We start from the raw sequence: 15,610 nt of genomic DNA, 5'->3' as shown, positions 1-15,610 counted from the left end.
GGGATTAGGCTTTTCCTTAAAATCTTTTTTTTTTTTCCCAGAGCCATATATTTCTGTCAGGGAATAGTATTCCAGTTATCTCTCCCAAAGAGATGATGCACTTTAATATAAAAGCAAAGAGGGAGCACCTATAAGGAGTGAGTCCAAGTGTGAACTCATTTCAGTAGGATGGGAAGTGGTGCACAGCATCTGCCTTGCACAACAGGATGGTCTTCATCTTGTTTAGACACAAATGCTGTTACTGGGACAAATTTGTGGATGTGTACTGGCCTGGATGAATGCTAGAGAAATCCCATCTCCTCATTAAAGGAGGAGAATGAATTCACTGTTCCAAAAAAACAAAATCCTATGCTTTGTCAGCTCTGACCTGAATAAGGACATGAACTGGCCATAACTGGCCAGTAAACTGCAGGTGTTAAGATGTTCCCAGAAGGATGGAATTCCTGTAGTTCAGCTTTTCGGTGATCTCAGCTGTTAAATGACTGCCACACTCTGTTTGTAAATTTTCCCAGTAAATGGAGCGTCATGATTGTAGAGCATCCTGACACAGCTGGCACCCAGAATCAGGGGATCAGTTGCTAATAAACAACTGCTAACACTGGTAATGAAAAAGCAGAAAGAAGGATAGGCTCTGTGAGTAAGCAACAGTTGCTGATGCTGTTGAGGGTGTCTCCAGAGAGACCTGCTCTATCTAGCATATGGAGTATAGCTGGGATACAGTCAACTTGGTCTAGTATGTTATTTATTTCTTTGAGAAAGTCAGCTCAATGCACCTGTGATAGTTGTCCATACCGTGGTTTGCATCCTGGATGCATGGAAAGCGCACAACACTCTGTAGACAGTCAGCATGCTCCTTTAGTGGATGCGGAGGTCTTTCCCGGGCTTCCAAAGGGAGCTGCCAGGGTCACATACAGAGCACTGAGAACAGTGCTGTCATTGCTCTTAGTGATTTATTTTGCTTCTGATTTAAGCAGGATTATGAATTGAGGTTAAATTGTACATCTCTTTAATCCCTATTGTGGGTAGTTTCAGGACAGTTATGCATGTGTCAGGAATTCTTAGCAGAGTCTGTGTTTAACATGGATGAGAGCAGAGAGGGCTGCCCTGCACAACCTGCTCCAAAGACAAATTGAGAAGTGTTGAGTGGGCTTGTTCCCTGGCATGACCTGGGTAATCCTCTATAGGGGTGGCACAGTTTTTCCTGCCGGCCCAGCATGTCTTTGGAGGCTGTCCTAAGGCACAATTAGCAAAAGCCATTTTGCTGTGTTGCGCCATTTTTCAGTGTTTCTGCCTGAAATTTAAGCAGGATTTTAAGCAAATTCCTATTAATAAGAAAAAAGGGTTTAAATCCATCTCTTACAATTCTTTAAATATATGTTAATAAGTAATATAAGGAATACACGTGTGTACATGCATCCACACACTCCAGTGTGCGTATTTGTCCCTGCTGTTACGGCCGCTCCAGTTCCAGGTGTAACATCTGCCGAGGGTCACAGTCTGGCTGTGGCAGCTGGGGTGACTCTGAGTGACTGTGACTGGCACAAGTCAGAGTGGGAGTAGGGCAGGTGTTTTTATGGGGCAGGGTAGCATGAGGTCGCACTGGGCCACAACAAAGGAGGTTACTCTTACTCCTCTGTGTTATGTGTTGAAACTAGGCTTTGGAATGTGTTTTGAAAGTTCTTTTGTGTTTGTTGAACATAGCAATATGCAGGGCCTTAAGCATTAAGCATGACAATCTGGTTTTCAAATAGATGCTGTCCTGAATTTATAAGTCCAAATCATTCTTCCTCCCCACGCATATGTGGAGAAAACACTGCTGTGGAGTAAGGTAGAACCCCTGCTTTATAGGTTTTTTTTTTTCTTTCTTTCTTTTTTTCTCATTATGTGGCTAATTCCTGTGTAAAATACTTGTATTGAGTAAATGTGATGCTGAGTACACCCCAGGTCACCTAGACTCTGCTAAGACATCAAACTACAACTTCCGTGAACAACACTTGCATTGGATTGGGTTGCTTCCAGTAGAAAAAGAACTGATAATGTAGGTTTCCAGTCTCCTGGGAGTTCATTTTATGACCTGTCTTTCTGCAAGCTAAGAGGTGTTTGTCTTGTGTCCATGTGATTATAAATGAAAAAGCATACTCTGTGCTCTGCTCCAGCCATATAAACAGAAACACAGACACAAGTCTTTATTGAGCTACAGTGAGCTGTTCAGCACAAAATTGAACTCCAGCCAACTCCACCTCTCAACACTATTAAAAACAGCTCAGATCCGGTTTTAAATTTCCCTATTAGTCTTGTGTTGGGATTACACAGGCTAAAAGCAAATGGAAGGGGAAAAAAAATCACCTTGAGGTTCAGACTTTCAGCTAACCAATAAAAAAGAAGGAGGCACCTAGGCAGGGAAAAGACGTGCACAGGAGACTCCTGCCAGAAAAGGGTTAAAAATTGGGAGTACAAGAATTTGAGTGCTCAGTGTGAATAGGAAGCAAATAAAGTACTGGGGATGGTAGGACAGTGAAAGTATGAGAGTGAAAACTGAAATCCTTTGAGAGTTGTCTCTAAAGAGCTGCTGTTGCTGCAGAAGAGATACAGGGGCTGTGAAGAAAAGTGGAATTAGTCACATGCATTGCTTGAGCTGTTTGGTCCACTTGCTGCCAAACCTGTCCATCCTCTTGTGAAAGAGGTAAGCACTCCAGGAGGGGAGAGATTTTTGGTGTGACAACCTCAGTCAATAAACTGTTCAGCAGACAGGACTCAGAGACGTGGTTGACTCCCCCATCAGGCGCTCTCCAAGTGTTTGATAAATTACTGTGTGTTCTGGGGAGTTCTGGTGGCCTGGACCACAAGGCATGTCACCTTGTTTGAGTTGGTTTGTAAAAAACATAAGCCAGGTTGGATGAAATAGGACTCTTGACCTAAACTTTGATCTAGAATGGTTTTGCTAGTAGAAGCAAGGTAAGAGGAAGGATGAAACAAGACTTTTAAGGCCTTTTCTTTTTGGTTTTTTTTTTGGGGGGGTTGGTTTGGTGGTTTTTTTTGGGCTTTGTTTTTTTCAATTTCCAGTAAATAGAAAGATAAAAGTACTAGTTACAGAGAGTGGTGAATGTTCTCATTTTTTCAGGCCAGAAGGAAAGAGAAACCATTAATAGAAATGCAAGAAGGCTCATTCTTGGGAGAGATGTGACATAAATTTTAGGCTAAAGTGAAAAATTTTTAAAAAAAGGCAGCTAAATTTTTGCATTCTAATTACTGTCCTAACTGTCAAAACGAGTAACCATCAGGTACTTCCCCAGTGATCAGTAGTTTTTATAATTAAACTATCAGAATAATGGAGTTTGAGTCCAGCATAATGTTGTCCCTATAAAATCAACAAAGAAAGCCTGTTCTGGAAACCCAGTTAAATGTCTGGCTTTTTGAGGGCAATGATCCTAAAAAATTTTCAAAGTTATCTGAAACTACACTGTCATAATTTACAGGAATTCCAACACATTTCTGAAACTCTCAGGTATCATCAAAACAGAGTGAATCTGTTACTGGATGAGGGGCTCTGTAAACAAAGTCGTCAAAGCCAAGGAGTTTCAAAGGTTCTTTTAGGGAAGCAGGACATGCCAGAACTTCAAAAGCTGCTCAGGTTAGAGCCTGAACAAAAAAAGAGAGTAATTTTCCTGCATTCATTTATCTATTTCTATTTAGAATATTCTTGGCATCAATAGTTAACAAAGGCTAACACAGGATTAACAGAGGATTTCCCCTCTTGCTGATATTCAGAATATTCCACACTGCATTTGAAAATTTGATTTGGTTTGAATATTGTCAGGGTTCTACACAGGGCTACAGCACAGCTTTGTTCCTTCAAATATCATTAAAGAGGGCTTGTTGAGACTGTAATACCTATTAAACAGTTTAAATCCTCCAATTTCATAAACAAATGCTCTGACGTCCTTTTTCATTTGGGTGTAGAAGCTCCTCGTATGCAATTGTTAATTGAAATCACTTTGCTTAGTGACCCCCAGGCAGCCTTGATGCACTGCATCCCTGACTTCTGATTGTGAGACCAGAAGTCAAAAGCAACAAAGGATAATTATCTTATTTCTAGTCTTTGTTTTAATTTGTAATTTTGAACTTAAGTGCTTCCAAAGTTGCCAGACAACAGCGCTATTGCCTTTTTAATTGCCTAATGTGAGAAATGTTTGCTAAGTGCCGTGGTAACAGAAGAAATACTGCAATTTACTGATTAATAAAAGCCTTCTATAATTTAGCTTTATGTACCACACTGACTTTCAGTCACCCAAGAAAAATGTCCTTTGACGTGGCCTCCCTTGCAGTCCTTGATTATTTGAACACAGCTATTTTTCTGCATTTCAGATTTATTTATGAACAAATAAATGCTTTAACAATAACAAAAAAAAAAAAAAACCACACCAAAAAACCCTCGTATGAGCAATATGCACAAATTCCATGGATCTTCTGCGTGACTTGAGCTGCCTAATTGTACAGTTAGTTCTAAAAATGGATGACTTCCACAAGGGAACACTAGCCTGCAGCCATGGTTGAAAGTGCATATTTCTGTGAAACATTCAAATGTGAACCTCAGTTTCCACAGTTAAAATGAAGATTTACATATTTGATAAGATCTGGAATTGCTGTATGTCTTGCAGCAGACCTAGATGTCATATGGGTCACTGGAAAGTACACAGATTGTAACAGTAAAATAAATATAATTCAGCAGCAAGAGTAACACAACACAGACTGTCATTAGAAATCATGCCCCTTTATTCTGGTTTTAGTTACAGACGAGAAATGTTCAAAATGTTAGGATTTTTCATTTGGACAAGCCTTTGGAAAGGAACACTCTTATAAAAGGTTCCTTTTTTCTAAGACCAACAGCAATTGTCTTAAAAAAAAAAATACTCTGGTCTGGATGGAAAAGAATGATCCACTTAATATGAAGTCTGCAACCAAGCTGAACTGGAAATTACTGTAATGATAACTTATGGTCACCCATCACTTTTGATTCACAGATACTAACAAATTTTACAAAGACAGGAGAAGTTTTTTACATGCATGGCTTAACCAAAATCCAATAATGACCTAATTTTTCAATGTTTTAGGCAGCTGAAACTGCTGGTAAAATAATTTTAATCCTCATTCTAATAGTTTTGCTAACAAACTTTCAGTAATTTACCTGTTCTGTGGGATTGGGAAAAGGAGGTCAGTTATATACAACAGAAGACTTTTTTGGAGGGTGTCTGCCTAGGGGGTATGAGAGGTCTTATTTTTTTTTTAGTTATGTTCAAAGTTTTGGGAGCAAAACCTGTTTTAAGACATCCTCATGACATGAGAAGAAATTCTTTGTTATGGGTTTGGGTAATAAAACAATTTGGAATCTGTTGTTTGTGAGCATATGTTCAACTTCGTTTGCTAGTATTTAAATCTGTATGATTAGAACTTGCTACTTGGCAGAGGGGTCCAAATGCCTCACTAGCTGGAAAATACATTCCTGAGCATAGATTAATTGTCCAAGTACTCTTTCTGGCAGCATGCAGAAGGTCTGGGGACCTGTGGCAAACACCAACATAAACAAAGAGCATGCCTAGAAAAACCTGTTTGTGAGCAGAGTGTCAAATGTTTGACTGGATGATCATGGACCTTCAGACACCCAAACGTCTGTGCCAGAGAATGCTGGAATTTCTTCCAAAACCTGTAAATTGTAAATATGAATTTCCTGACTTGATAAGCATTCCATCTTCCATGGGAAATCCATAGTAATCCTCATCTTAATGCTTATGTAGGAACTGATCTTGGAACTAAATATTGTTGATTGTCCTGATTATGAAATGATTAGTTGAGATACATAAGAGTATAATAAAATCCCACCTAATACTCATAAATCTGTAATTGATTATGAGTTCAGTCATAAGGGGAAAATAGAAATATTGATTATACTTGGGCAGTAGTTGGCAAGATTTTATTTTTCTATTCCTAAATCTAAAACCTCAAATCTAAGAAAGAAAACCTTACACTGATTTAAAAAGAAACCTATCAGGTGGGAGGGAAATATTTAAATCCAGAAGCAGGATAATTCAGCAATTTAAACTGAAAAAAACTAGAATGAGTAGAAGTTTTATAAGGAAGGAAAAGAACTAGAAAAAAATCTATGGTTGTCTTGGTTTGAAAGATAGGTGTCTGTAAAAGGAAGGCAGGAGCCTTCCTTTCAACGAAAAATATAACCCCCTTCCCTCCGAATTATTATAATTTTGAAATTAAGGGGCTTTCAGGCAATTCCATGAGAAATAAGAATAACAGTTCTTTACCAACATATATAACAAGGCAATAATACAAAAATACTGGCTTAACCTGACAGAGTCAGGGTATGACCTGACACCCTGCCGGGCAGGGTGGTGGTACCAGTCCAATTAAGTGGTGGCTGCATCCTCTTTGAAGCGGTTCTGTTGAAGTGGTGATGCTGTAGGAAGGTCTGGTCCTCCTCTGAAGGTCCAATGGTGGTTATGTAGCTCTTGTCCTCTGGGAATCCGGTAGGTAAGGGCTGACTGTGGTGTTCTAAACCTCAGGTTGTTTCCAGGTGGGAATGCTTGGTTCCTCCCCCTGGGCAGAGCATCTCACAGTGGGGTGATGTAATTTTATGAGTGATGCAGTGAGGCTAGATAGCCCATTAACAGAAGATATCTCCCAGAGGGAGTTATCAGGGATGTGTCACAGAAGAGGTAAAGAACCCTGCCCCACCTGGTTTCAACAGATGGTGATAAAATATGTACTTTTGGTTACATCTTACATTGTAACCTAAGACAATGGTCATTGGAGAATGGTAATACATTAAAATTAAAGGAACAAATAAATTATATACAATTATTAGATGAACAGGCAATGTCCTTACTCCTGGGAGGAGCAGATGTTTTCAATGAGTATTTCGATTCTATAACTAGTAAAGTAGTAGGTAATAGATTAATGGATAGGTAGATGAAATATTTTCTGTTCTTGGAGTTATTTGGGAGAATCTTTAAACATCACCTGAGTCAACAGTCAACAGAAAGCTCCTCCCAAGTATTTTAGGAGATGTGTCTCATTAGTATTTTTGACCTCTAATACTTATTTTCAGTAAGTCATGGAAAACTGAAAAAGTGTCAGAAGCCTAGGGAAATAAATCTTATGTCCCACTGTTTAAAAAGTTAAATGGGATAAATCAAGTAATTATAAGCATTGCTCACCTGACTTCAGGCATGAGAAAAGTAATGGAATGTTCTGTAAAAGTTTAATGCAGGTTGAAATAACAGTACTGTAAATAATATTGCTCAACAGAGGATCAGAGAAGTAAGTTTTTGTCGGATCAGTTTATTTGCAAGACTGCATTAAAAAATAGTGCTAATGGTGCTTTATAAAGCTTTCAACTTAGAATGGTGCAAAAGTTTGAGAAATCAAGTTGCCACAACACATACTGAGTGAGGTAAAACAAGGAAGTGACAAAGCGGAAGTCTAACCAGGGTCTTGTTACGATGTTTTTCTCCAGCATGAGCCACTGAACATCTAAACTTGAGAGTCACACTTCATCCAAATCCATATGAGGTATCATGGTTAAAAATAAATCAATACATTCTCAATCTGAAAGAAGATTAAGATGTTGCTAAATTTGAAAGGCTCGAAAGGACAAGTTATTCAGTATCAGTGGAAATTAATTAGGATTCTCATCAATGATGAGTCTCTTTACGTGCCCTCTGGAGGGAGGCTTCTGTGAGCATTTAGAGGATTTTTCTAAGTACATCAACCAGTGCTAGTACATCCACAAACTGGCCAGCACATGCCTCAATCATCCTTCTTACTTCTAGCAGTCTTCACCTGTAAAGAAGCTAATTCTGAACTCTGTAAAGGTCTTGCAAATATCACCACCACCAGGCAATTATTTTCTTTTACTTGGAAGTCCTTAGAACAACTTTGTATGCCCTGCTGCAGTATTTTTAAAAAAGAAAAAGATTATTTTGCTGGTGAGGGGCTGACACCTGATTTTTCGTTTCAGTGATCAAGGCAGAACAGCTTTTAAATCCTACTTAAACTGGATAATTTGTAAGAGAGATTTTGTGCAAAATAAATAAAGCTCTAACTTTCCCTGGCAGGCGTGGTGAAGATGATCATGCACCCTGTGGAGGGTACTTCTTATATTTTCCTGGATTGGTTTATAGGAGGCTGAAGCACTTCACAAAGTGTTTTGATCATACAGATAAAAAATTATGTAAGTATGAATTGAACTACTTCCTTGCCTTCTTGCTGCTAAGTGAGGGAATGCAGTTTCGAAGACCACAGATTCTGTAACATCTTTCTGTATTAGCTATGAGATCCAAAAGCTCTTGGAGAGAAAATTTGAACTTGAATACACTATGCTATAAAAAAAACACCACATAAAAATGGCTTCATGCATAGTAAGCCTTGGAAAGCTTCACAGATATTTTTGTCCCTTCTGTTCCATCTGGGATGTGCTATTTTAGATTGGGTTTAGTTTAGAGCATTGTTACAGTTTCCTTAGTTATGAAAACATAGGTAGAATATTAGAGTTCTATCCTTCAAATACTGTTGTTTTTGTTAGGAGTTTGTTTGTTCTCTATGGAAAGTGTCAAAACTAATTCAAGATGGAGAAATGTACAGTAAAAGACACATTATGTCCTGTTACACAAAGACAATCTTAAAAAAAAATCTGTCCTGACTGAAATAAGTGTTTTCCTCTAACCAGTCCAGTCTTGAGGCACTGGCTTTCATTTGGAGAAAGAACCATGATTCTAAACTAAAAAAAAACACATTTGGATATGGATAACTGACATAATTTTTATCTCATCAAGATGGAGTTTTTCAAATGTAAACAGGCTGCTTTCTTGTCATCTATTTGCCTCAAAATGCCTGTCTCATCTAATAGTTCAGAAATTCCAAGGATGGCAGGACTCATTTTCCAGCTGACTTCAGTTTCTGAGCTAAACTCTGAGTTTCTGAACTGAACTCTCGGATCCTTTTTGGAAATATTTAATTTATACTTTCTGTCCATCCATGCATAATGATAGCATTTTGACATGTCTTATATAAAATGCACTTGTAACAAACCTTGCATTCCCAGTAATGTTTATGAGCACCAAATATTCTCCACAGATGTGGAACAATTGCCGGTGGAACCAATGTCTATAGGCCACCTAAGCATTCCTGTACTTTCCTGCCCTTGCTCTGTAGTTCATCTTGAGAACTGTGCTTTGGCGCAAGGGGTTTTTTTCAGCCTAGAATGAGCTCTGTTTTTTTCTCTGGAGGAACAAATATGAAGTCAGTGACTGGAGCTTGGTGTCTCTGGCTTAGCAACCAGAATAGGTAAACACAGCTTATATTGAAGCTCCAAGTGCCTCATTTCTGGCACACTGGAAGTAGAACCTGTGTGGTTGAAGCCTCGATCTCGCACTAACACTCTGAGTTATGGTGCTAGACTTTGTGTGCAGCTCTGAGAGCATCACTGAAGCTGCAGGACAGCTTGTGCTACACTTTTGTAGCTGCCAACCATGTGCTTGTGAGGGCACAGTGAGAAAGGCATTGCCTTCTGGCATGTCCTGACACTGCAGGGTACGTGCACTTGCTTAACCTGCTGAAGTCAGCCAGAAAATGTCCCTTGCATTTGACTGGACCAGGGTTTCATCTCTTGCACGCTTTTCATTTTCTGGATGCAAGATGTAGTAGTAGTAAGTAGTTGTTAGGCATTTTGTCTTGCGTGTAACACATGCCACTAAAGCTGGAGACACATCAAGGCTCTTCTATGATCCGCTCTAGGTATGTCTGTAGGCTGTGTGCCTGTCTCTAGTATTGCAGGTAATGGTGTAGCCCACTTTCATGTCCCCATTTGAAATGTGTAAAATTATGTTGTTCTTTGCTCTGAATTTTTAAGACTCCTCAGGAAGGATTTGGTATAAAATAGAGGATTAGACAAAAATAATGTACTTAGTCTCAAAGCAGGAAAATGCAATTTATGCCCCTGCACTAGTTAGCTTGTCAAATTGAAGATGCTGAATATATGTGACATATGAGTTGTTGTTCTTGTAACACATTTAAAAGATTATGTTGAAATGGAACAAGATACTTATAAAAAATCAGGTTAAACAAGATTGTCAAAGGTATGTACATTCAGGGCATATGAGACTGGCTAATAAATAAACCCTATTTATTTATCTACATTTCATCCACAATTAATTTTTTCTATAAAGTTTAAAACAACTTCCATATTTTACTATATTCTTTTAAGTGTTTATGTTCCTGGGCAAATTTTGTGCTGTCTAGTACTGCTCATAAAGCTATTACAGGCTGCAGGATTTTGTAGGATTGTGCAGTCCAAATTTGGCTTGCTATAAGCCAGACTGATCAGTTTAATACTGATGTACTACAAGTCATTTATGAGTTGTGCTCGTGCTGTTCTAAGTGTTTTTCTTAAAGGCAGCAAGTATATTTTTTCCTGCTGGTTTCTATCTCCTCAGAGGTCAGTTATGTACTACAATGTGATGTGTAAAATAACCTCAAGCATTTGCACGTAAATGCTCTAAACTGCCCTCGGTAATAATCAAGTTTAAGATATTATATGGATTTCTGTTATAATAAAACCTTAAAGCTGAAAATTTACATTTTGCATCAAAACCTGAACAGTTGTTATACCTCGAGGAAATTCAGAAGTACGAGTTATCTGAGTTTTGTCCTTTTCTGTCAGGAGCTTATCACTGTGGTCTGAGCTGACATGCTCGGTTATTCTGATGTCTGCTCTTGCAGTGCCCTGTAGTTAGAGCTGCTCTAATCGATGACAGGAATTAAGTACTTAAATACTGAGTGCTCAGTGCTGAATGTGTCTGCTTTTTGGCTAGCATGTGACAATTTTGCATGTGCAAGATAATTTTACACTAAAAAGGTTCATAAATGTGCAGTCAGGTTGACTGTACGATCTCATGCTCTATTTTACTGTCAGTTTAGTATCAGTATGTGCTGCAGGTTTGTGGGCTTCAGTATGATTTGTGATCAAAAGAATAGATTAAGATTAAGCCTCATTTGGAAAACAAGAATATGCAGAATGGATTTGCTGGTTTTGTATCCAGTATTTTTCTGTAAATGAGCTATAGGGGATGCTCTGTAGATACCATTTGCAGGTTCTGCATTTTCTGAAGTTGTGCCCCCTACTGCATAGCAAATCTAAAATAAAGCTAAAAAGAAAGGAAGCATGCAATAGAAATTTAGATGGGAAAATGTATTTGGTCATGTTTGATCACTGTAAAAAAAAACCAGAGTGTAAGTAACTTTTTGCAGTATTTTTGCAGTGTTTGGGACAGTTTGGAAAAAAGACTGAATTTAGGCAAATGTCTAGTCAGAAATCCATGTTTTAATATGGAATGTTACCCAGGCAAGCTTCAACACCAAAAGTGTTCTACTGACATCACTGGAAAAATCTTGCTAATCTATGTGTTTTATGCTCTGAAGAACTGGCTATGCCAGTGCAGCCACTTGTGCCAGAAGCCCCAGCTGGACTAATTGTGCAGATGCAGCAGAGCTCTGCACAGGTGTAGGAGGGCTGGAGCAAGGATTTCCTGGCTCCCAGCAGCCCAGAGCATAAGATTTCCAGAAATTACGTAGGCCCCAGATTAGGAGAACAGATTAGAACAGTGATTGCAATGATTACTTTACTTTATAGCTGTGGACAAGGAAGTTTGTAACAGATAGCTAGTATTGATATAAATATAGGAATAATTACACATATTTTCACCAATCTTTTAACAAAGGAATGTACTTGGACCTAATTTAGACTAGAGGATTGAAGTTATTCTGAAATCAGCCTGCTAAGAAAAACTAGAAACTTTAGAATTCGATTGAAAGAAACTTTTAATTTTGTCAAGAAGCTGTTGGGTCTCATAGCTAAAAATAGTATTTTGGAAAAAATCCCCACCTTAGACAGGCTTTCCAATAACATGTTCATATTAGGCTTCAGTTTACCTCATTGGTACTCTAATGGGCAGTTACACAGACATTATTGGAAAAATTGTTGAAGTTCTAGTGAAGATGTTGAGAGAGAATAAAAGCAACTCGCTCTCCCTCTTAATGCTTTTCTCTGTAGTTTTTATATTACAGCACCATAGCATTAAACATCTCCCAGATGGAAAATGAGAGAACCAAGCTGTCTTTCAGATGACCAAATCACTTAAAGTTCAGCCTATGGGATAAGCATTAACTAACTCCACAGGGAGGAAGACATTCATTTCTGATTTTAACTTCTGTTACTGCGTCTGTTCAGGGCACACTCAAAATTCCAAGTAACAAAGATTCAGGTATGCAGAATATGATAATCACAAAACCAGACAAAATGAAAATGAAATTGTGAAATCCTATGTGTGCCCACAATCTTCTCTTCTCATATCCAGGCACTAATAGCCTCTTCTCAAGTAAAAGCTTACTTAGATTAAAAAAATACTTGGAGTATCACTTGTAATACTTCATTGGAAGACAATCTTGAGTATTCTTCTGAAACGCAGAGTGTTTAATAACCTGCCTCGACTGTGAATGCTGTCAAATATTTATGCTTCCTTCCTTCCAATGTTTATTCAGAATGCATTTTTGTACAGCTGGGAAGGTTGTTAGGAGCTGATGACTGGGACTGCAGAATGACAGACATTCTTAAAGGGGAAGAAAAGAAAACTTTCCATCCAGAAGATGCAGATGTTGATGTAGGCTGTGATGTGTGGTGTGAATTAGTGATGAGTAAAGCAGCATCCGAGCAAGATGAAAGACTAAATCAGAGTGAAGAGGATTCCTCAGTAAATGAATCCCTTGAAAGGAAAGCACCACTTAGCAGCCCAGATTTAACCAACTTGAAACACAGACGCAGAAAGAATTAAATTATTAAGTAGCTTATGAAGATGTGGTGTGGAATAAGGGGGAACTTTTGAAAGTACAGTGATAACTTTTTAATGATTTTCTCAATGGATTGAGTACACTTCAGTGACAACTACAGTCAGGTGTCTTTTTTCATGTAAATTGTTCTGATCAGTTCTAACAGACTAAAATAATTTTAATTAGCAAATAGATAAATAGTGTAGATTAATGTAGTTAAAGACGCTCTCCAAAATAATTTTCTTTAGAATTTGTCATTCTCATTTTCTTTAGAGAGGATAAGTCTTTGCTCTCAGCAATTATACTGCATAATTCACAGTACTTCATATTTTAAAATAGCTGTGCAAACATTATGTAATCTCCCAGCATCCCTGTCAGCCAGATAATGGTGTCTTTCACATTTTATGGATGGTGTGATCAGGACTTCAGCAGTGAATGCTCTCTGTACGCTAACCCAAAAGCAAACCTGGCAACTCTGAGCCACGTGTTCTCAGCTATTTCATGTCAGTTAAACAGACACTGCTTTGCATGCCATCCATTCCCATACAAGTACAGGGGGAAGTCCATGGTATTCTTTCTTCTTCAAAGACCTTCTCTAATCTACTTCCTGCATATACTGCATGGGAATTTCAGACTGGCTCAATGAAATAGAAAAATTCTTTAGAATTACAGAGTAGATCTTGGCAAACCTCTCTCCTAAAAATAAATTTAAAAGATAAAACTGACCTTTAAGCACACATGGTTCAGCAAAACTGTCCTGCTTTGGACTAGACCAAAACAAAACCACCTTCAGATCCATGGGCCTATTGCCTTTCTGTTTTCCTTCTTGCATTTTTTTCCAGCAAGAAGAATGACGGTAGGAGCCTCCATTCTGCATTACCAGGGTGGTCTAAAAGCTGTGCTGCCACCTTCTTAAAGTGCCTCCCCACCTCATGCCAGTGAGGGCGTGTTTTGCAGAGGCCTTTCAAACTAACAAAGGCCTGGCAAAAACAAGGGATCCCATGCCAAACAGGGAAGCTGAGCTTTTCAAACAGAAAAAAATTAGTGGAAATTGAGGGCCTGGCATTTGGGTACCTGGTGGAAACAATTTTGAGCAATGAAAATCCAAATGCAAACAGATAAGACAGTACAAAGAGATTAAAATACAAAGGATGGCTAAGAGCAAGAAATATCTGGTTTGAACCACTATTGTGAAGAGATTTCTCTTTACGTTTTCTGTGTGCAGCACAGCTCTGTTTCTCTCTGCATTGAGTATCCCAAGTAGTGAGTAACACAGAAGGCCATCTCATTCTTTTCCTTAAATGTAGCACTAAGTCTATCAAGCTTATATCAAATATTTTCAGAGAAAAGTAACAACCCATTTTTTTACATGTAAGCCCTTAGAAACTATTTCATTGTTCGATAAGAACAACGTTCATAATGTTGCATGTTGATGTTGAACAATGTTGCATAAAGGCAACAGTATTTTTCACTTAAATCATGTCTGATTTTATGTGCATAGACCATCTTGTATTTTATATTCGGGAGTCTGAAAATATTAAATATGTTCTTTTGGCTCCACTTATTTAATTCACAAAGTAATTTAAGAGTTGGATTTTCAGGCTAGGCTGAATACCAGAAGTAGTGTAGCATATCTATTGCACACTTTGCTATATAGTTCCACCTTTGTGTACTTCGGGGGAAGCCATACCTCTGGTTTGCACTGCAGAGGTGACTGTTGGAGCTCTTGATCCTGACAGATGGCTTTGCATGCAGAGTGGGACTTAGGCAGGCTCCTATGACAGAAGAAATGCCTTCCACATATAAGATGAGAAGTTTTGCACATGTGAATCTGTATCTACTGAGTGTTCCCTTCTTCTTAATAAGTGTAAGGTGTACAATTCAGCATGCAACTGGAAGTTTAACTGTTGATTCAAAATCATGACAACTGTTTGTGTCACCTTTTCTTTGCTATACAAGTTGTTGATATAATACTTATACTGATGAGTAGTGTCCAAAATGCTTGCTCATTTTCCTAGGAGGAAATGATTAAACAACTGTTTTAAGGTGGACTATTCTGCTAAACTAGATTTATAAGTTTTAATGTTAGTTTAAAATCCACTGGAAAGTGGCACTGAGCCTAGAAAGGGAAAAAAATTCTAAAAAAGATTAAAATGTTTTACAAGGTATTGTAGAATTGCAGGCACTAGATTGCACTTCCAAAAGGGCCTCTGACCTGGATCACTGATGATGAATTACCATAAAAGACAAACTGGGAGAAATTCTCTGTTGTCTAAGGAAGTGAGTTGATGCTGTTGTGGTCTGGATTCTATGGATGTCAGAAAAAAAAAAAAAAAGAAGTTCCCAGATAAATTCTTGATGCAAAAGTGGCCCAGGAAAACAATGATGAAAATTACTAAAAATAGTTAACTTACATTATAGTGTTTTGAAATCAGACAGAAAGTTATTCTCACATAGCAGGAAGAAACCAGACTCTCAACTAACTGTGACAATGTGTTTTTGGCAGAACAGGTTTTAAGTTAAAATAAAGTAAAATCCCTTCTTAACGCTAGTAAAATTTCATGTTATTTACCTTTCCATGCAATGAAATTTAATACAAGTCATTTTACACAAATCATACAATCACTGAAAAAGAATATCACGTGATTCAGATTGTAACTTTTCCGACAGCTGGATATGCACATGAGGGCTGCAACCCTGTTAGTCAAGCTAGAATCCA

This window comes from Corvus cornix, chromosome 8 (genome assembly GCF_000738735.6).
Source record: "Corvus cornix cornix isolate S_Up_H32 chromosome 8, ASM73873v5, whole genome shotgun sequence".
Classification (NCBI taxonomy): domain Eukaryota; kingdom Metazoa; phylum Chordata; class Aves; order Passeriformes; family Corvidae; genus Corvus; species Corvus cornix.
This window is presented reverse-complemented; position numbering follows the sequence as displayed.